Here is a 26,475-nt window from a genome sequence, read left to right on the forward strand (position 1 = left end):
CACATGTGATAAGTATATTTAAAATGTGTGCAATATATGTTGATTGTTATAGAAAACATGTTTGATAAAAACTATTTTAATGTTTCAAAATATCCAATACTGATACAAATACCATGAAAGCTGAACAATTTTCAAATTGTTAAGACGCTAACACCAATATTAAATAAAATTACTTTATTTGGTGAACTTTAATAATTTTACCTTCCCCATTTATCAGTTGATCATGAGTTTCTGAAACACAGTTTACTTAGGGGAAACGTTGTGCACTCTCAAGAATGACTCCTACAGAATAAATTTCAGGCTTGGTCTCAGTGGTGTCATCAGATAGCTGAATCAGGAAGATTCCGGTATGATGAAACTGGATTTGGTTTCAGAATGTAAGAGAACTGCTGATGGAATCAAAGTTTTCTGCAACAATCCCAATGACGTAGAATTTCTATGTAAATTTTTTTTATCTATAAGGAGGTCATTGTTTTTAAGGAAATTAATGTTTTGACATTAACTTCCATCTTGATATGTAGCTTTTTGAAATATCTTTTTGGTGGTGGTGGTGGTGGTGGTTTGAAATGTGCAGCATTGTTTTAGCTTCGGGTGTTTATTCCATCTTTTATATCAGCATTTTTCTTGCCTGTTCGATTGGTTTTGTAGAAAATTCAATTGAGTTTTTTACTTTGAATTTTATCTATCGCATCTTTGATGATATCTATCAGATCTTCTCTATGTTTTTCAATTGTCTCTAGTGTTTGGAAATATTTGGATTCTATCACATCTTTTAAGAGATATGAAAATATTTGCGATAAAATTGAAAGTAATTTGTTCATCAAAAGTCTCCTGCAACAATCCCAATGACGTAGAATTTCTTATCTATAAGGTCATTATTTTTAAGGAAATTAATGTTTTGCTATTTAACTTCCATCTTAATAAGTACCTTTTTGAAATATCTTTTTGGTGGTTTTGTTTTAGTTTCCCGTGTTTATTCCATCTTTCCTATCAGCATTTTTCTTGCCTGTTCAATTGGTTTTGTATAAAATTCAATTGAGTTTTTTACTTTGAATTTTATCTATCGCATCTTTGATGATATCTATCAGATGTTTTTCTAGTGTTGTCTCTAGTGTTTGGAAATATTTGGATTCTATCACATCTTTTAAGAGATATGAAAATATTTGCGATAAAATTGAAAGTAATTTTGTTCATCATAGTCTTAGCTGAAAGTAAAGAGTATTGTATTTGAGTTTTGAATACAATATTTTTTTCATTTTCTCATATCTTGACAAGCCTAGTAGTATAAAACCATTTTCTATTATTAATTGCAGATTATTGTGATTAATTTTTCTATCATCTTTATGATTTTTTTCTAAAATATTAATTGTCCATACTTTATCTCATTCTATTAGGTTTGTGCAAATTCCATTGATTTGTTTTCACAAACTAAGTAATTTGCGGTTAAAAGTAAAAAACCTTACCTCATGCATCGTGCGGCTCATTAGGAAAGAAAAAAATAAGAGAAAATAAAAATGGCCGCCCCCTGGTATTTATGGACTGAAAATCACGTGATATGACGAGAGGGGGGAGGGGGTATGCAAATGAGATGTGGTTGGGTCTCTCTATAAAAGAGCCGTCTTCTTTATTTTGGGCGTCAGTGTGGAAAGTGCAGAGAGAAGAGAACAGTTGGATTTGAGTTTGAGACTTTTGATCTGAGGTTGAGTTCAACTTTAACGTCATAATTGCTTCATTGACATCAACATTTTTTCTTTGATTTTATCTTTCATATCTTTTGTTAGATATTTTAAGCTTTGATATACAATCAAATGTACTTTGTAGGTCTTAGTATTTGCCATTTGTACCGTACAAAGACAATAAGATCGTATTGGAATCTCGAATACGTTATTTTTTAATCAAATAAGTAAAGCATAGAAACTCATTTTCGTTTTTTTTAATAAACTATTTATGCAGATATTTATTTCATTGTCTTGTGAGCTTAATTTTGTTTGCAAGATTGCAGTACTATATTTGCGTTGGTCTTGTGGAGTCTCCAGCATGTTACTTGTGTCCAAATTACTAAAAAAACTGCACTGTTATAACCTTTTATGTTGACAATTTTTATATTTATAATTCGCACTCTGCCTATTTTTAGAGTTGAAACTAGTTTGCATTTTTATGGAAATCAGAATATTTTGTATTGGAGTCGGTATGAAGCCTTAGATAATAAAGCAAAGAAGTTGACTCTTGTTTAGCTTATGTTGATTGTTTGGCTCCTGACTTTATTGAGTAGTAGATTTCTCATGAGGCAAAACGGTAAGGAAATAAATAAACACTTGAAAGATTTCGTTAAGAATTTGGACACCAGAAATTGTTATTGTTCAATTTGTGTTGACATAGTTGTTTTCCACATCTTAATATTGAAACCATAGATTTTTTTAAAAGTACTCTCGCGACGAGAATTTCTCCTTTACATTATATGTAAGAAGACCAGTGAAGAGCTACATTTTACTGAGATAGTAGATTCGCTTGTACTTGTATGTAGTGTCTTACTATAATCTAAGCAATCAGCTAATTGGTGAAACTACTACTATAGTCGATATACAGTAATGTTAGTTTCTTCAACCATAAATTTGGTAGGTGCACTTGTATCATCGCCATTTGTTAGCTTGTGTGGTCATTTTCAAAATAAACAGATTAATGAAAAATTACAATATCGTTGCTCGGAAGTGATGCTAGTTTCTTCAACCAGAAATATGGTAACTTGTTTTGTGATAGAGGAATGCATCCAACATTATCTTCTCCCTGGCTCTGGTAATTTAGACATCTTTTCATTCATTGATTGAGATTGTCAGACTGACTTCCTCATCTTGGTTGTTATTGTCACAACGTTTCGTCCGTTTTGCCCTCCGGCCTTCGTCAGGTGTTTTGTATCGAACTGGGGAACCGTTTGTTAGGAGTCTCAAACCCAACCCTTTATTATTATTAGTCCTAGTGACATATGACCGAGTGATCCTAGACGTTGTATCAAAGTTTACAGCTACCCAAAGGTGCTGAGTTCAATCCTGAACGAAGGCAGTGAAAAAGTAACATTCAAAACAGAGAATCAGCAACTATGTCCCAAAGCTTAGCTGGAGTCCAAACACGGTACCCCCGTAATAATAATAAAGGGTTGGGCTTGAGACTCCTAACAAACGGTTCCCCAGTTCGATACAAAACACTTGATGAAGGCCGGAGGGCAAAACGACCGAAACGTTGTGACAATAACAACCAAGATGAGGAAGTCAGTCCGACAATCTCAATCAATGAAAACACCTCATCTCAAAAATACAGACAATTACTATCTTTTCATTGCATCTCTTGTTTTCCCTATTGGTTTATATTATTTTTTTCTGGCTGGGAATGGGGCATCCAACCAGATGGTAGAGATTCACCTGTTATCTCAAACATTCAAAACCAAAAATATTTTTTAAGATTCTGACTGTTCTTTTAAGTGCATTTTTTTTAATATCTCCTGAACTTGGCTAGGTAGGATTTTTTTTTCTCAATTTTTTCTCATTGTTAATTTCCAAATGTATAACTAAACTTGATTTCTTAGAAGACTATCCGCATGCAAGGATATGCCTTTGTTGATTCTTCATTATTTGGTCAACATTGTCATTCTTATAGCGGCTGTGTTTTGTAAAAGCTTGATATTCCACAGGTGTCTATGATTTCATTAGTCAATTTGCTTCTACACAAAACGCTACAATGTTTATATCTTTCAGACACTAAGTTATTTTTAATCATTTCTGACTTTTTAAGATTGTGTTATAGTCTCCCTTTCTGCTCAATTATAAAACTGTCTGTAGGAATAGATACATCAATCATGAGTCTTTTCAAGTTTGCTTCATGTAATACAGTTTATTATGACAATGTTTATTTGTAAGTTTCAGCAATTAGATTTGTTTCTGTTTAGTTTGAAGTTCTCATAAATGCGAATTCTTAAAACAAAACAATATTTTTCAAGAATGTTTTAATTTTTTACTGTTATTCGCATTTTCTTTTTAACTCTTTCTATGACTACAACAATTCTAAGGTGAATTAATCCAGAAAATACTTGGGATGCTGTTGTTTAGCCCATTCTTCCAATTTTTGCAATTGAAGGTTTTTTTGTGTATTTTTAGAGACTCTTGAGCCATTTCCGTATTAGACATTTTTTCTGATTCTGTTTTATTTTGAAAACAATCTTGTCCAAAATGTTTGAACACCAATCTCATAGAGACCTGAACCTCTCGACAGATACACTGTGTTTTCTATGTTCCTTTATACAGTGTAAACTTTTTCTGCATTTTACTGTTCAATCTGCTAATGGATATTTGTTGCCACTAAAAATTGTCAAATTGCATGTATGGATTACTCCTGTGATTCATGTTGCTCTGGCCGATATTCTCAGAAATCAAGGGGTCCCTATACTGGGGCTAACACTTGATCTCTATATGAAATAGAATGTTGTAGTAGAGTTCTTTTCTTATCTTCTAAACACTGAGTTACTAAAGAAGTTGAATATTTAGCAAGGGTTTACTGGAATCAAAACGTATCCTCGTCCCAGGTTGTCCTAGGAAACCCATGTACAGAAAGATCTTAGACAGAATAGAATAGTGCCTAGTAAGGATGCAAGATCCTTCCTATGCGTCATTCAAGTTCTCTCCAGTAGAATGTCAAGTTCTCTCCCGGTGTGAGTTCTCATATGTCTAAGTAAAGTTGATTTTCTAGAAGAAGAATATTTACAAACCTCACAAGAATATGGCTTTTCTCCGGTGTGAGTTGTCATATGAGCCACTAACGTTGATTGTGCCGAACATGAATAATCACACACTTTACAAGAATATGGCTTTTCTCCAGTGTGAGTTCTTATATGTCTCACTAAATTTGATTTTTTCGAACAAGAATATTGACACACTTGACAGGAATATGGCTTTTCCTCAGTGTGAGTTTTCATATGTGTGACTAAATAGGATTTTGCAGAACAAGAATATCCACATATTTCACAACAATGTGGTTTTTCCCCAGTGTGACTTCGAATATGTATCACTAACTTGAATTTGTCCGAACAAGAATACCCACACACTTCACAAGAAAATCGCTCTTCCCTAGTGTGAGTTTTCATATGTTTTATTAAATTTGATAAATCAGAACAAGAATATCCACACACGTCACAAGAATGTGGTTTTTCGCCAGTGTGAGTTCTTATATGTCTTACTAACCTTGACTTTTCGGAACAAGAATATCCACACACTTCACAAGAATGCGGCTTTTCTCCAGTGTGAGTTCTTATATGTCTAACTAAAGATGATTTTCTAGAAGAAGAATATCCACACACTTCACAAGAATATGGCCTTTCCCCGGTGTGCGTTGTCATATGTATCACTAGCATTGATTTTCTAGAACAAGAATATTCACAAACTTCACAAGAATATGGCTTTTCCCCAGTGTGAGTTCTAATATGTCTAACTAATTTTGATTTTTTGGAACAAGCATATCCACACACTTCACAAGAATGTATCTTTTCCCCAGTGTGGGATCTCCTATGTATCACAAACGTTGATTTTTCCGAACAAGAAAATCCACACACTTCACAAGAATGTAGCGTGTGAGTTCTCATATGCCTAACAAAAAATGATTTTCTGGAAGAAGAAAAATCACACATTTCACAAGAATATGGCTTTTCCCCAGTGGGTACCTGCATTTTTCACTAAAAAATACTGTAGAACAATATTAACTAATTATTAACTAATTATTAACGAGTTATCAGTTTTATAACATGATATTATAACATTGTGGTAAAAGTTCGCAGATGTTTTAGCTAATTTAAGAAAAAAACAATTATTTTGTGTTATGTCCGTAATATATATAATAATAGTTTCTTATGGTATTATTGTTGTTAACATTTCTTTGTACTATAGTTTCTTTGCAATTCTATCTTTTCATACCTTTTGGTGCATTTGAACAGTAAACACATATTTTAAAAACATGCGAGATATTTTAACAATTTGTTCAATAGTAGCATCCTGACAAATATATTTTCGTACAGATATATTTGTTGTCTTCCATAGAAACGCCAAGAATTTATATAGAATAATGTTTCAAGAAAAGGTCGATCAATTAAAATTCAATCTAGGTGTTCAAGCAGGAACGTCTGTAAATAAAAAAAAATCAATATTTTAAGTATTGTTTTTCACATACTATTCTGTATATTTTAGTTCATATTATTTGTAATTGAAATCACATACTCTAGATTAATCTAATAAAAAAAGTCACGAGAAATATAAAATAACCAGATATTTTTAATTTGACAGATATGTTGTTCAGATATCGTCTACAGACAATTATATCAGGAAGTTTTACATGATTATCATCATAGTGAGAAGACAAGAAATGATAATTAAAAATAAAACTGAAGAGTGCTCAATACTATTGAAGAGCAAAGATTAATTCAATTGAAAAAGTCTTATAAAAATATAAGCAAATGACCAGATATTTGTAATTTGACAGATATGTTGTTCCTCATATAATTGTCTAGAGACAATTATATCAGGAAGTTTTATACGATTATCATCATCGTGAGAAAACAAGAAATGCTTGCATGTATATATATATATATATATATATATATATATATATATATATAGCAATAAATGGTAATTAGTGAAAACCTAAAAAGAGTGCTTAATACTATTGTAGAGCAAAGATAATTAAAAAATATAATAAAAACATACTTAACAAAGACAAAAATACAAATAATATAAAGAATAATAGTAATTGCATCAACAAATCGGAATGCCCACTTAATCAAACAGAGGTAGTATATAAAGCTACAATTGCCCACACAGAAAACCCAAACGACAAAAATATTATATTGGTCCGGCTGGCACCTCCTCTAAAGACATATTTAGAGTACATAAATGCTCCTTTACAACCTTCTTAACAAAACCTCACTAACTACTTACTATCTACATCTAATCCCAAACAACCTTACACCAACCATTCATTGGAAAATCCTAAAAACATCCAGTACATGTAAATTCTTAAATTCGCCATGCTTTCTCTGTCTAAATCAAAAACTCTTTATCACCTATTTTAAAGATAGAGATAAATTACTAAATAAAAAAAATGAAATTACCATAAACTGTCGGCACTATAAATCCACCTTCTTAGCAATTTTACACCTTTCTGAAACATCCCTAATACAACATTATTAAATCTGCCAAATCATACACACAGTACAACCATTTGTCCCATACAACTAACTATAGTAGCATTTACGTACCTAAATCCTCTTGTCTCATTATTCCTATAACTATCCTATCTTAGCCTTTCGCCCTAATCTCCTCCCTAAATCATACAGAATAACCAATATCTCTAATATTATCAATTTCAATTCCACTTAACATTTACCCACCATACAGTTATCTGGTAACTTGTGTCTATTATTCTTTGTAGTTAAATTTACTTACCCAACCTTACATATCCCACACACAATTTCCCCATCCCCCTTTATATATATATATATATAAAGGGGGGATGTGTATATTGTGTATGGGATATATATGTATTAATGAATTGATGTATATATGTGTATGGAATACGATTACTAATGCACTTATCTACTTTTTTTACTAACTTTTGGTTAGTTATTTAATCCCTACATTTATGCATATGTGTATGTATGTGTTTATGTATATATATGTATGTATGTATAGGTGTGTATGTATATGTATGGGTGTGTGCATGTATGTTATGTGTATGTATGTGTGTTCATGTGTAAATATATATATGTGTGTGTGCGTTTATGTGTGTATATATATATTTACATTTGTATATGAATATATATATATATATATATAATACATTTGACCTTAATTTCTAGTATCTCAAACTAAAGTAAGAAACCTGGTAATTAATCTCCAAAATACCATCTTAGAACCCCACTCCTTTTTTATATCTAAACTTGACAGAACTATTAGGAATCCTGACTCATTATGATTTAACTCTTACTTCATAACACCATTTAGACTCCTAAATATTCAACAAATTATATAATTAGGAATATTACCTAACATCCATGTGCATACTCTCGCCTAATTAATAACCTTCACATTTTTATATGTATATTGCTTATGCATATATATTTTTAACTACTTTATTTAATTACTCAGCAAATTATATTTTATCCCTATACTTATGTTCATTTCTTTTTTACTATTTTTATTTATATGAAAATTATACTGGTCCAAGTATGCCCATATATATGTGAGTAACTATTGACATACTTGTGCTTATATATATATATATATATATATATATATATATATATATATATATATATCGTTGTTAAGCTGGATTAAATCTGACAATATAAAAGTAGAATAGAAGGGTAAGGACCTGAATACTCAACGTTTCACCCGATTTATGTGGGCTTTTTCAAGACGGATGATCATTGACGAGAGAGTCGGAAGATTTGGGGCTATATATAATGATGGGGGAGAGCAGCGTGTTTTCTTTATGTAAATTAGATGTCTATATACATATATACATTTTATGATTAGAGAAAATAATAAATTAGAGTAAACTAAAGAAGTGATCTGAAAAATTATGTCTAAAACTGAAAGTAATAAAATAAATAAATTTATAAACTGAGGCGAGAAAATTAATTGGGGTAAAATATCGTAAAGATTTAAAAGATTGCGTCTGGAAATATAACGGTGATGGATTAAGTAAATAAAATGAAACGAGATTATGAAGGGAGTTTTTAAAAATTAGAGACAATTGAATTGGGATAAAATAGCATAGTAACTTGAAAGATGGTGTCTCAAAATAAGAATAGAAAGTGATAAAATGGCGTCTAAAAATAGACAGTGATAAAATAAAATACAGTAAATAAGTAAAATAAAAATAATAAAATGAAATGAAATTATGAATGGATTTTTTTAATATATATATATATGTGTGTGTGTATATATTTCAAGTTTAACTTGTGTCTAAATTGTTCTCTTTAATAATATATAGGCATCTAATTTACATAAAGAAAACATGCTGCTCTTCCCGATCATTGTATATAGCCCCAAATCTTCCGACTCTCGTCAATGACCATACCTCTTGAAAAAGCCTGCATAAATCAGGCGAAACCTTGAGTATTCAGGTCCTTCCACCTCCATACCAGAATTATATATATATATATATATATATATATATATATATACATACACACACACACACATATATATATATGCACATTTATACCAATTTCTAACCCAAGTAAATCTGATACATTTGACCCTAAATATCAAGCACCCCAAACTAAAGTATTAAACCAGGTAATTATCCCCACCAATACATCATCCTAGACACGCACTATTTTTTTTAACTAAACTTACCTGAACTTTTCAGACTATTGAATCATTATAACTTAACTCGTACCCAATTAATTCTTAAATATCCAGACCCCACGTATATCCAATCAACTCCACACAGACTTCCAAATATTAAACCATGTTTTTAGGTATATAACTTATCATACATCTGTCTAATCTCGCCTAATTAATAATTTTTACTTATATACTTTACTTTATATTTCTGTATCTTATATCTATTGTATTTATGCAATTACTTCACGAATATTATTTACGTCTATTATTATTATTATTATTACTATCATTATTTTATTATTATCATTATTTTATTATTTATATTCTTCTACATACATATTTTCATAGCTTTATGTGCAAAAAATTACTTCCATTCATATCTTGCACTTTCATTAATTTATCTCATTACTTTTTAATCAATTAGTTAACTATAACTTAATGCATTTAATCCTTCCTTTAAATAAATAAATGCAGTTAAGTTGGATGTAACTAAACTTATTTTGCGAGAACACATCATAGTTATTGCAAGCAACGGCCCCCCTCTCAAATCGTATTGCTTACTAACGTGTCAAACTCCATATGACATGTATTCAACGGCTACTCACCCTCCCTACCCTGATATATTTATTTCCATAACTTGCTGTCATATGTTAATATATTAACTGCTTTTCTGTTTCCCTCTTATTTTCTATCCCTTTCTCTCTCCCTCTACTTGTGCCTTCGAACCATCCGTTTTACCCATCTCACGTTCTTCTTTTTCACCCATTTTCTCTCCCGCCTCCCTCTATTCTTATCTGTATCTGGTTTGATATTTTAACCTCCCCATCACCTTCCAATGCGTTTTTTAAATTGGACTGCTGCTAATGTTATCTGACTGGAGTTTTATGTGCTTTTTCTAATATCTTTTTTTCCTAATAATTATATTTGTAAAGTCTGACGAAATTGTTGGATTGTTAATATGATTCGGAAATTGAAACGTGTAACTAAGCATCTACTATTTTCTACTCAACTATCGGTGATTTTAATACCCAGCGAGGCTATTTCTGTATAATACTTTGTTTATATATATATATTAGTAGAGTTTGAACACATTCATGGCAATTAATCTACACAGAATTTATGGCCTTCCTCCTGTTTAACATTCATCAGGTATTGAATAGATATATTGCTACATGTTTGTATATATACTAGTTGTACCAGGTTTGCTAGTCAGCCAATCAGATTCTTTGTTATTCATGTACTCATGTATTGTAACCAATGAATCCACGTTTATTAAGCAAGATAATTTGATCTGTAATGGACATGTTTTCTTGTCTTTTTCTTTCATGTGGATATTTTTCAATTATATTTTATTTTATACTAGTGTATTAGTATTTATAAAATATTATAATGAGGATTATAATTTTTATTCTTGTTTTTATTATTATTTTTTGTGTTCTCATCCTAAGGTAATTGTTTGTATATAAATATGTTATCTATTTCACTTATACGATTAAATATATTTGGGGCGGGGGTTTACCTAATTACTCATTAAAAGTCTAAGTTTCTAGATGAGCTGGCATGCCATACTATTTTCCCCTCAACTATTGGTGATTTTCATATCAAGGGAGGCAATTTCTACATAATACTTCTGTTATTCATGTTTTCTTTAGCAAATCTTGTGGTAAATGATGCTGTTGGTAAAGCATTATATTGCAGCATTTACACATTTCTGCTCATTGCTAGTAATTTTATTTTTATTATTGGTTTTAAATCGTAGCCACCACTTATCTAGGCATGAAAGCCACTAGATGATAAAGGTCAATGAGTGTACAGTATGCATAAATATAACAGCAAACTAATAGCTAGTTTTTGAAATTGGGTAGAAATGGATGATTTGGGGGGGCTTAAAATAACTTGTTTACATTGGACTTGAGGACGACAGTATTGTAGTCAGCCGGAAAGCAGTTCAACAAAACATAATTCTACAAGCAGGCAGTTCTAGGAAATAAGCTTTATTCATAAAATTTGCGTTTAGGTTTAGGTAGAGATAGTGAGTGGGGGGAATTATTAGTTGTTGTAGGGGGAATCATAGATTAAAGCTGAGATTAGAGCTTTCCATAAAAATAGCGATAGATCAAAGACAAGCTGTGGGAAAGAGGTTGCAGGGGAGAAAAGGAGGCTCAGAGAAATCTTAGTTGTTGGCCTTTGAAGTGTTGCCATCGATCATAGTGTCATCTCCATATATGTTGATGAACCAATGTAGAATGTGATTTGGGAGATCATTGATAAGGATGAGAGTTGATGCCAAAATAGATCTCTGAAGCATGCCAGCATTGGAACTTTAAGCTTCAGACTTTTCCCCATCGACGACTACTTGTATAAATCTACTGGAGAGAAAAAGAATAGTTGATAAACCATTTCCAGATATATAACTCATGTAAAGCAGATCTTTATGCCAAACCCTATCAAATGTCTTTGATATGTCAAAAGTTATTGCTCTTGAGAGAAAACTCCCATCAATAGATTCACTGATCCTATGTGAAATTACAGTCAATACATAAGCTGTACATCTCTTCTGATAGAAACCATATTGCTTGTCACTGAGTAGCTTGTTTTTGCTCATGTGCTTGAAAATTCAGGCATAAAACAAGAGTAATTAGTGTGTACTGATATGCAGAAGACAAGAGTAATTAGTGTGTACTGATATGCAGAAGACATCGCTACTATTTTTAAATATTGAGCAAACTAATGAGGTATTTCATAGAGAAGGGAAGAATATCTCCTTTATGCATCGAATAAAAAGCTGTGCAAGAAGAGGTGAATTGTCCAGACCAATTGTAAAGCGGTTGATGAGTATGTGTACAGTTGAATGTAATAATCAAAGAAGAAAGTGCCTGCATGTGTGTGCATTGTGTGGTCATACAACTTACCTTAGAGAGAGAGATTAATGCCTGCATGTGTGTTGCAATATTTTGGGTATATAATGGGGTTTGATCCCACACAGTCGGACGATTCTATTTATAAACGATGCTGCTAAGAACTGACGAATCAAATAAATTCACGTTCTGCTACCAACCAATCAGAAACCAGAATTGCTTCATAAATATTAAACCTTTTCTGGAGCAATTTCACATGTTCTTTTCCTGGGTTTCGACACGGTAAGAATATTTTGTTCTGTGGAACTGTCTACTACAAACAAGTCACCTCCCAGGACTTGTGTGTAACAGCGAACAATCTGAAACTGTTCTGAAACTCAAAATGGCTTACACTTCTAGAGGTTATGCACCCAGCGTGCGTCTTTATTTCGATGGATTCGAATCAAAATTCGAATTGTGGCAAGTTAAATTTCTGGGATATCTACAAATCCAAAAGCTACACAAAGTACTACAAACACAACCTGAAAACAGAAACGACCCGACTTCATTGAAAAGAACGCAACTGTCTTTGTGGAATTAAAACAGTGTTTAGATGACTGAAGTCTATCACTGGTAATGAGAGAAGCCCTGGACGACGGCTGCAAAGCATTAAAAATATTGAGAGAGCATTATTTATCGAAAGGAAAACCCAAAATTATTTCTTTATACACTGAACTGACCTCTCTAAAACGAATGGAAGCCGAAACTATTACTGATTATATTATAAGAGCCGAAACAACTGCAAATTCTTTAAAAATGTCTGGTGAAGTTATAAGTGACAGTCTGTTAATTTCCATGGTCCTTAAGGGATTACCGAGTGATTTCAAGCCATTTACCACCGTGATACCCAGAAAGAAAAACCCATGACTTTTAGCCAATTCACGGTAGCACTCAGAAGTTACGAAGAAACTGAAAAAATGATCACAGAAAAAAACGAATCCACAAATATCATGAAATTTAAAAATACACACATAAAAACACCAAAATCGAATTATACCCATGCCAGGAATAAAAAACGCAACTTTGCCAAAAGCAGGTTTTTTCCTAAGAAAAGTACAAAAATTATTTGCTATAATTGTGGACGAGCTAATCACAAAAGTTTCCAATGTAGATACAGGACTCAAAATCGCGACTACATTAAAAATGTAGAGAGCTCTGTTAGCGAACATACATTTTTATTTTCGTGTACATTTGATGCTTCAAGAAACAATAATAATTTTCTTGTCGATTGTGGGGCCACGGCACATATGATTACAAAGGAATCTGATTTTATCAATTTTGAACCCAACTTTCAGCCACAAAATCATTTTGTAGAACTAGCTGACGGGAGTCGAGTCAATGATATCGTTTTGAAAAGAGGCAATGCGAAAATCTCGCTAAAGAACAATAAAAGTGAACTGTGTTTCTGTATTCTAGAAAACGCTCTTCTAATCCCAAAATTTAAACAAAATATATTTTCTGTACAAGCTGCCACAAAACAAGGTGCAAATATAAACTTTAGCCCCAATAAATCAAAACTGGTATACCCGAATGGAACTGTATTCGACATTAAAGAAAATGGAAGACTATATTATTTAAATAGCGTACTCCCATCAAAAACCGCCTGCCATAATCTACAGACATGGCATAAAATTCTTGGACACTGCAACATTCCTGAGATCAAAAAATTGCCGACTGTAGTTGATGGAATGCAAATACAAACATCAAAAACCTTCAACTGCGACGTCTGTATGCAAGGGAAAATGACAAACTATCAAAACAAGATACCAGACAAAAAGGCCAAAAAAATCCTATCAATGATGCATTGTGACTTGAATGGTCCCGTAGAACCAATGGCCAGAGAACATTATAGATATGTGTTGAATTTCGTAGATGACCATTCAGGTTTAATAATGGTTTACTTTTTAAAGAACAAATCTGATACCCTGCTAGCAACTAAGAAATATCTAGCCGACATGGCCCCCTACGGTGAAATCAAGTGTATTCGCTCTGACAACAGTACGGAATTCACCAATAAAGACTTTGAACTTTTACTAATTGATTATCATATCAGGCATGAAACATCAGCTCCTAGATCGCCACACCAAAACGGGACTGCTGAGCGTGCGTGGCAGACACTTTTTGAAATGGCAAGATGCCAACTCATTGAATCAAAACTCCCTAAAAACCTCTTGACGTATGCATTTATGGCGGCAGCCTATATACGCAACAGGTGCTTTAAGAAAATACTATCTAAAACTCCATATGAATCTTTCTACGGTAAAAAGCCAAATTTAAGCAGAATGCATATATTTGGTTCAACTTGCTTCGCATATATAGAGAAAAAGAGTAAATTGAATATTAAAGCCGACAGAGGTATATTTCTTGGATATGATAAAAACAGTCCAGCCAATTTAATATTTTTTCCCGAAAAAAATAAAATAAAAAGAATCCGGTGTGTAAAATTCACAGACACGTTTAATTTTACAGACGAAAACCCGTCATATGAAGAGGATGAAATTATATTACCTCAAATAATTAGAACAAACAAAAACAATAAAAATGATGGAGACGAGAGTGTCCATGATGATGATGATGATGATGATAAAGTTGAAAGATATCCCAAAAGAAATAGAAGGCGACCCGATTTTTTTGTGGTCGACAATATAAATGATTATCAAATCGACTATTGCTATTCAATGGAAAATGCGCCAAAAAGCTTCAACAAAGCAATTAATTCAGAACATTGTGATGAATGGAAAATTGTCATGAAAAAAGAAATAGATGCCTTAACCGAAAATGATACCTATACGGTAGTGCCTCTCCCAAGAGATAAACATGTTATTTCTACCAGATGGGTCTTTACAAAAAAGAGTACAGCATCAGGCATAGAACAGTACAAAGCAAGATTTGTTGCTAAGGGGTGCTCTCAAATTTATGGTAAAGAATATTTTTCTACGTTTTGACCGACCACAAACCTAACGACAATCAGAATTTTACTGCAAGTCGCATTACAATATGACCTAAACATCCATCAAATGGACGTAAAAAATGCTTATTTGAATGCCCCAATAGACTGAAATTTATATTACCCCTCCAGAGGGATTTATAATGAAAAATAAAAATAGCGTGTGGCGACTTAACAAGTCATTATATGGTCTAAAGCAGACTGCTCAGTGTTGGAACACAGTATTCCATGATTATATTATTAAACAACAATTTAGGCAATGCGCTGTAGACCTCTGCTTATATACCCAACACAAAGACGATAAACTACTGATTTTGGTTTTGTGGGTCGATGATATTTTAATCGCATCAAATTGTGACATAATGTTAACTGATGTTAAGAACAAATTAAGTAAAAGATTCAAAATGACCGATGTTGGTAAAATATCCTGGTTTCTGGGGATAAAATTTACTCAAAACAAAGGACTCATTACGATGACTCAATCGAGATACATCGACAAAATACTATTAAAATTTGGAATGGGAGAGTGCAAGAAACGCTCTACACCGGTCGAAAATGATATCAATAAAAATATACACAGAATCTGAAATAATAAATGACACACAATATCGTGAAATTATAGGTAGTCTTATATATTTAATGACTGCAACTAGGCCCGACATATGCTATACAGTAGCAAAACTGTCACAAAAATTATCACGACCGACAATGAAGGATTTAAACAGAGCTAAACAAGTCCTAGGTTATTTAAAAGGAACCAAAGAACAGAAGTTAGTATTTAGAAAACCAAGAAATCCCCTAAAACTAGAAGGTTTTTCGGATTCAGACTGGGCAAACGACGAAGATCGCAAGAGTGTATCTGGATATTGTTTCAGACTCTCAGAAAATGGGCCTATTATTTCATGGAAATCTAAAAAGCAACAGATTGTATTTCTCTCTACATGTGAAGCAGAATTTATCGCGCTCACACACACGACCCAGGAAGCACTCTACCTTAAAAATATCCTGAAGACTATTTTGGAGCCAGAATTGATTACAAGCCCCGTAGTAATTAATTGTGATAATCAAGCCAGTATAGTCTTAGCACAGAACACGATAATCAACCAAAGATCTAAGCATATAGATATAAAATACCATTTCATAAAAAACGAGATAAAAAAGGAATCCATTATTTTGAATTACATATCATCAGAACAAAATATCGCTGATGTATTTACGAAACCGGCAGCATGGATAAAGCTACAACGTTTTTTCTCAAAACTTGTTGGTGAATTCGACTGAATAATTTTTTTTTCTTTCACTGCCCTGTATGTATATAGATTTCTATATATTAAAAATACAGACCAGCGAAGTTCCACTTATGAGAAGGCTCTTACTTTTTTGCATGAATATCAGCGGAAACCCCTAGGGGTAATGCTCAGAGTATATAGATTTCTATTTATCAAAAAAAAAAAAATAGTCCTGGACAAGACGTTAAACTGTATCCATTTTATTTGTATTAACACTTTAACCTACTAATGCGTAACTAATACTTTTGCTTAAAAAAAAAACAAATCTTTGTAATTTTCCTTTTTGACATTTGAACACAATTAAAAATGGCGTCTTTTTAAATGCTAAAATTCTAAGGTTCAAATGATTTCTAATTTTGTTATGTCTAAGTGAATATAAAATATATATTTATTTTTGAGCAGAACAAACACAAGGGACTTCCCCATTATAAAAAAATAGGGAGGATGTTGCAATATTTTGGGTGTATAATGGGGTATGATCCCACACAGTCGGACGATTCTATTTATAAACGATGCTGCTAAAAACTGACGAATCAAATAAATTCACGTTCTGCTACCAACCAATCAGAAACCAGAATTGCTTCATAAATATTAAACCTTTTCTGGAGCAATTTCACATGTTCTTTTCCCGGGTTTTGACACGGTAAGAATATTTTGTTCTGTGGAACTATCTACTACAAACAAGTCACCTCCCAGGACTTGTGTGTAACAGCGAACCATCTGAAACTGTTCTGAAACTCAAAATGGCTTACACTTCTAGAATGTGTGTGCATTGTTTGGTTATACAACTTACCTTAGAGAGAGAGATTAAAGAGGGCAGCCATGGATTTATAAGGTGTAGTCTCATGGAATCTCAGGAGATCTCATCGTCCACTGCACACGTATGCAAATGGAATGGAATCAGTTTTCTAATAAAATGCCTGTTGGCAGAGGTGGTGAGAACACATGCTGGAAGTTGACAGGGAATTCCAGCTGAACTTTTGCTTATTGTATTTATTTTATTTTGTTTTACTGTTTACGAGCCCATTTAACTGCAAGCTAATTCTGCGTAATGGAGGACAAGTTCGACCTTAAATTAATACCAGAATTTGATGGCTCAACCTCGGTATTTGACTGGGTGGAGAAGGTGGAACTGTATTGCCTGTTGTTTAGTGTGAAGAGCATTGAACACGGGGTTCCTCTACATCTGTCCAATGGGGTTTTCATGGTAGATCAACAGCTTAGTCCTGAGGAAAAACAGGATTATGAAAGGATCAAGGCAGCATTATACAAGGCGTTTGCTATCCACCTCACCACTGCTTGGGAGCAACTTGAGGCAAGAACCTTACACCCCAGAGAAATTGTCAACGTTTATTTGGCCGAGCTGACGAAGTTGATGGTTTTGTTTTGTGGGCTGCCTGAGCGGGTCTTCGAGTGCTAATTTCTCCTCCCATATCTGGGATCTCATTGCCTTTCTGGAACATCAATGCTCCTATCCTATTTTCCATAAGCTTATGGCCGAGTGCTATTCCTCCATCCAGGGATTCTAACGATTTAGCTGCTAGCCTAAATCCTTTCAAATGTTGCACAACTTCATTTACCGATATCTTCGTTACATCCACCATAATATCATTCATGTATGAATCAGTGGCCTCTTTTTTAAAATGGCTGCCATAATCTTCGATGCAACATTAAGTCCGAATCCTAACCGTGTTAGGCAATATGCTTCTCCTTTATAACATACCACATTGTAGTGTCGAAGATGTAAACAAACCTCTTTCCAAAGCTTTATTGAACAAATGCAAAAAAGAAAGAACTCAGTCTTTTAAAGAAAAAGGAACACGTGCAAATCACGTGGCAAGAAACTAAATTGGCATATCTCTTTTTTTTTAGTAAGAACAAAATTTACATGAAAATAAAACACACATCTTGTTGCAGGTAGGCAGACTTAAGGTCCACAATGGTGGTTCTTTCTCCTAACCATAACCATTTTCTCATCTTTTCATCACACACATCTATTATGTCACTCCCTGTATGACATGCCACAAAATAGTTCAATTCACGAAAGTCTAACACTGGTCTGATTTTCCGTTTTGTGGTCTGAAACACTGCCATCAATGGTAACACACCTTTTCTTTCTCCTAGGGTAAAAGAATACTATCCAATATTCATCTTTTTACCTCTTTCTTAAATTCTAAACTTTTCTCACTTTCCAGGGAATTCTTATGATACTTCACTCTATTCTGTAACACTAGAGGCTCTCCTTTTCATTTCCATCTTACTGTCAAAATTTGCTTCAAAGTCTTTATCCTCAATATTGCAAACATTCAGCTGATGGGCAGTTACGACACAGTGTACATTTCCAAACTTTCCTTCAGCTTTCTTTATAATTACATTGATTATGTCCATTCGAATTATGATGTCGATCCCATCAATGATATGATTCATCAAGATCGTCCACTATTTTACTTGTATTCCACATACTTTTATCTCCACATGCTTGGTTCCTTTATATTCTATGTCCCTTCCATCAACTGCTTTCACTGTGCCACTCCTACCATATCCACTCATTGGTTTTGAGTTGATTAAAGTGATGGTGCACCCAGTATCGACAAGTGCGGTCATTAATGAATAATCCACTTCCACTTCTATTATATGAAGAGGCCTGTGTTGCACCCACATTCTGTTGTTGCGGTAACTTGTGGTGCAAAAGCTTCCTCTTGCCCGTTTCCCTGATCTGAGGACAATACTACAATCTTTACACAATTATAGCACGTAACTCTGGCTCTAGGTTTCTCTATGCAATCTTTTTTCAGGTGTTGACACCTAAAGCACTGAAGGCTTGATGCTTCTTTTGGAGCCTTCTTTCTCAGTGTATTACTTTGTGCACTCACTGCCAATGAGTTTGACTGTATGATCCAGTCCTCTTCCTAGGTATTCGGCTAGTCCATCCAATCTTTTGATTACATTGTCGTAAACATCAACTGATTCACCTGACCACTTGAATCTTTATAGTTTTCCGTTGAGTTCAAAAGGCCTTTCAGTGAATGCGGCCACTAGTTTCATTTCCATCTGTTCTGCATTTTCTTGTTCTTCATTACTCATCTCAAGATAGAGGGTTAACACATGCCAAAAAGTAAAATAAAACTAGAAGGGTCTGGCACATGTATCTTAGCTACCAATTTTACCTTTTTCATCCATTCAACTACATCACCTTCTCCACTAAAAGATGGTATCACATCTTTGCCAAATTTCAGCATCCCAGATTCCATGATCTGTTCTACACCAAAATAGCTTGCGATTAAATATATTGCTATTACAAATATTCAGTAAGATAAAACATCTCGACTCTGCATGATTTCTTCTACCAAAATGTCCACAAAGAAAACCAACATTTAATAAAATCCATATGAAATCGAAAAAAAAAAAAAAAAAAGGAAAATTAAATGAAGAAAAAATACTTGGTCAAACTCCTATTTTCCCACGACTAAATTCAACTATAATTTTCCATTGTCCATTCTTTTTCTCCACTGTCAAAAAAAAAATGCTGTTGTGCTTCCAACTCATCCTTTTAATTACAGTTTCTGTCCTCTTATGCAAATCAATGTCACATGTCTTTTACCGAGTCTTCTACCAATGAAGATTTTTTTTTCTTTCTCTTTCCTGGAGGCAGGAAAGAGAGGGGCGCACCTGTTTGTGTAAGTTACTTTATTCCTTTACCCACATAATTAATTTTTTTACTTACATTTTAGACCACAGTTATTATTACGTTATTTAATTAGAACAGATATTACAATCACATAAATACATTCTATACAAAAACACTGAATAAAAATAGCATAAGCAAACCACTACTTGGAGTTTAAAGAAAGTGTACAATTATAGGTGCAACTGCCTTTGCCTGATAAATGCACATCAATTGGTTACTATAAATCAGTGAGTGAATAACAAAGAATCTGATTGGCTAACTAGCAAATCCAGTAAACATGTATATATAAAAACATGTAGCAATGTCGAATTAATGCAATAGACTGACAAGTTCTCACAAAGATAAAACGTAAAAAATCTGTGACTTAATTGCGATATATATTTAAAACTTAGTAGCTAGCTCTATTTACATATAGAGCACTGTTGAAATACTGAAAATATAACATAAAATAAGAATAGAGGAATTTATATCTATATGGTCGTTTATTCATACATACATTATTGGTAAGATATGTGCATATATGTTTCTATAGTACATATTACCAATGGTTTTTAAGATTGGAGTATTATATTAATTGCTTAGGGACTAAATTATTTTGTATTATCTATATAAAACAAACTTTTATTTTAAGTATTTTTTAAAAATTTAAAATGACCAATAATTTATGGAGAATAAATGCATGCGATACAGCAAAGTATTTCACCGTATTTGTGGCAACATAAATTCATAAAGATAAAAACTAAATGGATTTATCAAAGTTCGTTCCATTTCGCTCGATCTTGGTTTTTAATCATAAGGTCAAGGCTTGCTCTACAAAATTGCGGGTGTCAGCCATTTTGATTTTTACTCATTCAATGCTTACACATTTTAATTGTGCATTTCTTGAATTTAGATGTGTAAATTAAATTAACTTTTTACTTGAAATGATTCAACATTAGGGCTATGACAAGAGAATAATCTTTTCATTATTTTAACTCTCGAGTTAATATCTTATATGTTTTGTATAGAATGGAGTGGTTTTCAGTAGATTAGAGGACATCTCATCAAGAACTTGCTCACATTGGACTTGAAGACAACCAAACTGCAGCCAGCTGGAAAACAGGCAAATGGAAGAGAGCTCCACAGCTGTGTAGTTCTAAGAAAGAAGCTCTGCTCATGGAATCCACATTTGGGTCTAGGCACAGATAAAGAATGGAGGAAACCATTGATAGTGGTTTCAACCAGACGTGTGTATCTCATGGAAGTCTGGCAAGGGGGACCACAAATTAGAGCTCAGACAAGCACCTGCCACGAAAACAATGATAAAGAAGAGACAGACTCGCAACATTTCCTCTGTGGAAAAGAGTTTGCAGGGAAGAGAAAAGGGAACTCCCCACCAGGCCAAAAAGTCCATCCCAAACTCTGTCAAGGCAGAACAAAGTCTCCTCAGCAGCCCCCACATAGTACTCCATTATTTGATGTACCTGGCTTTTATATAGGTAGAGAATTGCATAAGCAGTGAGTTATCTACTGGAATGGTAGAAGGATTCCAACATTTTTCCAGCGACCTTGGCAATATATTTGATTTGGATTTGATGTACATGTTCCATTTCAGATCAGGCGTAAAGCCCAGAAGCTTTTCAAAACAGGGAGCCTCCCCAAGATGAGAGCCATTCATTTCAATTGATGCCAGATGGGGATCAGAGCATTGATGATGTAAAGATAAAAGCTTGGTTTTAGATACATTAAAAGTAACCAGCCTCTGTCCACTTTGTACTACATGATCAAGATCAGAGGAGAGAGAATCACAGAGAACTTCGTCATTTACAACCTTTGATGTGTTGCCACAGATGTTAGTATCATCAGCATAAATGTCTATGAATGATCTTGGAATGTTATTTGGAAGATCATTGATGAAGAGAGTTGGGCCGTGGAAGGACCACAGAGGGACTCTAGCATTAATGCTGTGAGATTCTGATTTCTGCCCATCAATCACTACTCTTATGAACCTATCAGAGAGAAATGATTTAATAATTGAGAAAACGTTTATAGCTATACCGTAGCTGGAAATCTTGTGAAGTAGACCTTTATGTCATATCCTATCAAAGGCCTTCAATATGTAAAGAGCATTTGTCATAGAAAGGAAGCCTCTTTTGAGAGATCTGCTAATCCTATGAAATATAACTGTTGGCACATCTGCTGTAGATCTAGAAGAATGGAAACCATATTGCACGTCACTAAGAAGTTGTTTTTGCTGAGGTGGTTGACTACTTCTCTATTTAACACAGATTCCAGATGATGTTTTCTAGAATGTTGGGAAGCAATTCGCCTTAAAACAATGCTTAAACAGCTTTGGAAGTATGGGAGCTTATTCTAATTGAAGCTTTATCAGCAATATGATCGGAATCCTGTCAGGGCCAGTTTCTTTATTGGAATAAAGGTTTTTGATTAACTTGGCAACACCATACACAGATATTTGTATGTCGCATACCATATTTTCTGATACAGGCAAAAATAGGGGGGGGGCTTGGTCACATAGTGTAGAATTGGCTGCAAAGTTCTTGGCAAAGAATTCCAGCACTCTTATTAATTACATGGAAACAAGAACATAATGTAAAGAGAATTCCAAGTGAGTATACCGTTTTCTTCCCCCTGTGTTAGAAAAACCACTCATTCATTAGAAATGAGGATTAAGGGACAAAATAAGTGAAGTCAGCAAGAAATGCTTTCACTTTTCTTCCTTCATTGTGTTGTTTTTTATTATATAAATATGAGGGGAGCAGGGTTTTTTTTCATTTCAATATAAATATGGAGGGGAGACGATGTTTATTTAATTTATTGATTTTTTATTAAAATTTTAGATACAGGGGAGGAGACATGTTTTTATTTATTATTTTATTTTTTGTCAACGTCATCTCAACAATTATTATTTAGAAAATTATTCTTCACATAGGGATCATTGTAAACTAAAGAATGAATTTTAGTCCAAAAAAAATTGAAAAGGAAAAGCCGTAGCAGTTCCTACTAATATTCTTTACATCGGGGTTCTTGCTAACTAATATGTACTTTCAAAAACAATTTAAGAAACAAAAGCAATTTTCCAGTATCGATAAAATAAACAATAATTTTTACCAAAGGCAATATCAGTAACAAATAATTGTTACCAAAGGCAAGATCAGTAACTACGAGGATATGTTTGTATTTCAACTTATTTTGAATTGTTTATTTAATTTGAAACAAAGGAGTGCACGGTATTACGTTAGAACAAGAAAAAATGGCTGACATGAGTTGGTCATCTAGGTAATCGGGATAATCGTTCAAAAATCGAAAATAAACAAACCCACAGAATGTCATGGTGACATTTTTTACAATGTTTTGTTATGCCCCCCCATTTTTTTTTTTTTTTTATTGGTGGCTTTTTTTAATTCAGTTGTTGGGTTTGTTTATTCAATTGAATAGTTTTAAAAAATATGTGGTTTCTAATACCTTGAAAAGACATAAGAAAGCAAACCCCGGTACGGGTCTCCTATCTTAACCAACTGAAAATGATTAGGGTACTAGTGCAGAGAGTGATCCGGACGTAAATGATAACGTTATTACTTTAAAAGCCATTCTTAACATGAGGAGGGGAGGGTGTTTTGTACCTATTTTATACTTCAACCTTACAATTGAATTAAAAAAGCATATAAAACTTTAATTAAACTAGGAAATACGATATAAAAAAATAGCGTGGGAGTGGATCACTCTCTGCACTAGCACCACGGTTAGATGTCTCATTGACTGGTAACTGACAATGTAATAGGTGTTCATTTTACATAAAATTTATATCGGCAAGTGATACCCTGCTCTAAAATTTTAAATATATATTTTTTTAATTCATTTTTGTCAGATATTTTTAAGGTTGTTGAAACGTAATAGCTCCAAAAGCGGATTAAAAAAAAATGTAGAGTGTAAACTACGTTAGGTTAGATATTAAAGATTTACCTTTTTTTTTTTTTTTTTCTATATTTAGCTTCTGTTAATTGGTGATGGATGGGCAATAAATAGGTGTTCATTTCATGTAAACCTTATAAAAGAATGTGATCCCCCATTTTAAAAGCTAAAATGTTTTATAAAACCTATAGAACCAAACGGAATTCTCCAGTGACATAATAGATAAGTTTAGACGGCAAAAGAGTTTAAATGATGTTGCAACTATTAAATATAAAAAAAGAAGGGATTTTTTTTTCTCAGTTGTCTAAGAATTCGATCAACTTTGAATTAAAGTATTGTGTTTATGGTAAACATTAGTATTTTCTTTTAAAAAAAAACAAACATAAATTTTACTTAGCTAACTACATTTTTGACAAAAATCTTCAAGACAGATTAAATAATACATTTTCAGTTTTTTTGTTTTTTTTTTTAATCAGAGATACTTTTACGGCGGAAACAGTTTTGGAGCTTGCAATAAAAATAAGCTTAGTTTAAAGTTTAGGAGTATTAAAATTTATTGAATAGAATTTATATATATCAACAGCAATAAAAAATCGAAAAGTGTAAAAAAAAAAAACAAACGAAAAACAAAAACAAACTTACCTTTCATTCAAGGAACTCAATACAAAAAGCATATGAATTCGTTTTTTTTTTTTTTTTTTTTTTTTTTCTATTGTGTTGTTAGGATTTCTTTAGTAAATCGATACAGGTTTTGTTTTGTGTGTCCAATTCATTAAAAAATATAATATATGAAAACTTAATAAATAAAAAATTAAAAAATGAAAAACACGATTTAAACGTGAAATTACTTAAAGAGAAAATCAAACGCGAAAGAACAAAGAATTTAGGTCATCGTAACACGGTGAAACCATTATTTAATTCCTTGTGTAAAAAATGCCCGTTCATTAGTTCAGTGTGTCGACTTATTTCCCAATCAAGTTTATAGATTATAGTTGTTAATATTTAAGGCTTCTTGAGATGCTTTTTTTGTTTGTTTGTTTTGTTTGTTTTTGTAAATTTCTCTTTTGTGTCTCAAATTTATTAAAAAATATAACACATGAAGTTTTCAAAATCATCTTTTAAAAAAACTGAACATTTCATTATTATTTGAATTAGTCAGACTAATGTTAACATCCAGTAAATCAATCCCAATAATCCTCATTAGACTATGAGTCAGAGGCTAAAAAATGGCTTAGTTTTTGAGTTGGTGAATATTTGATTCATGTGAGTAAATTTCAAGGGTTTCTAGGATGATTTTTCGTGATGTTTTCAAATCTGAAGTCAAAATGTGCGCACTCGCACTACTGCTTCAGAAAAAGGGAGATAAATTTGTAGTGAACTACCACTATGCTGCTGCTACGGTATGCTTCCCTTATTTCTCTCTTTCTCCCTAATCTTCTACTTTTCCCTTCCTTCCTTCTCTCAACGTCACCAGAGGTTTCAGCCAATCGGAATAGAGGACTGCCCTGGAGGGAGATACAAACAAGAAATCTGTCTCAGACATGCGGAAAGGATAGAAGCATCAACGCGTGACAGACTAGTTTCCCAGGGTAAAGACTTTTATCAAAGAAATGTACCATACTCTTTGTACCTCATATCTTGAAAACCTTTATAAAACATCATCAATCCTAAAGTCTCGTCGCACTTAATTATAACCAATGTTTTCTTTTCCACAACCGTTCTTTTTCAGCACTCTTGTTCTCTCTCTAAAGTCGAGGTATCCCAAAAAGGGGACTGACCGAAATGGTGATCCTTTTTCAAACATCGGTAAAATTTATGGTAACCGCCATAAATTGTGTCATTTACATGAAAAGTCCATTTTCATAGTTCACTTTATAAAAAGTGAAATATAAATAAGTGGTTTAACACATTTAAGTGTATCAACAAGAAGTTGATATGTCTATTCTTTTATATGATGTGTTTATTTATTTTTAAGAAATTTTCAGTAAATAAAATAACTTGTGTAAAACCATATAAACGAAAACATTACTTTCTATTGTCGTCAGTTTCTCAAAATGCAAATATCCCCATAAAACACTGCAATTTACACTCATTTGATAAAAAAAAAACATGAAAAGTATTTATATGTTTTCAAATTTTGTACCTTTCAAAAATCATAGATGGAAAAACTGTTTTCAAATATTTCTGGTGATTTAATGAATTTTATTCATTTTGGATGGCCATTTACTTTTTTATGTAGTTTTGTCACACATGAACATTGACTGATATACAAAGCTGTAGCAGAAGTAGCAATAACTAAAATGAGGGGAAAAAGAGCTTACCTCGGGTACGTCTGTTGTGTCACCGGTTGGGGGGA

General features: G+C 32.9%; 1 long non-coding RNA gene across 1 annotated transcript; it reads right to left on the reverse strand.

The window, feature by feature from the left end:
- Positions 1–1,088: 1,088 nt before the first annotated feature.
- Positions 1,089–25,445, reverse strand: LOC145239982 (uncharacterized). The gene is made up of 2 exons (XR_013862453.1): positions 24,762–25,445; positions 1,089–6,157 (listed from the first exon to the last, which is right to left on the reverse strand). It is a non-coding gene; the product is annotated as an uncharacterized LOC145239982 (long non-coding RNA).
- Between the last annotated feature and the right edge of the window lie 1,030 nt (positions 25,446–26,475).

This window comes from Euprymna scolopes, chromosome 19 (assembly GCF_053919585.1).
Source record: "Euprymna scolopes isolate OS-2025 chromosome 19, ASM5391958v1, whole genome shotgun sequence".
In the NCBI taxonomy this organism is placed as follows: domain Eukaryota; kingdom Metazoa; phylum Mollusca; class Cephalopoda; order Sepiida; family Sepiolidae; genus Euprymna; species Euprymna scolopes.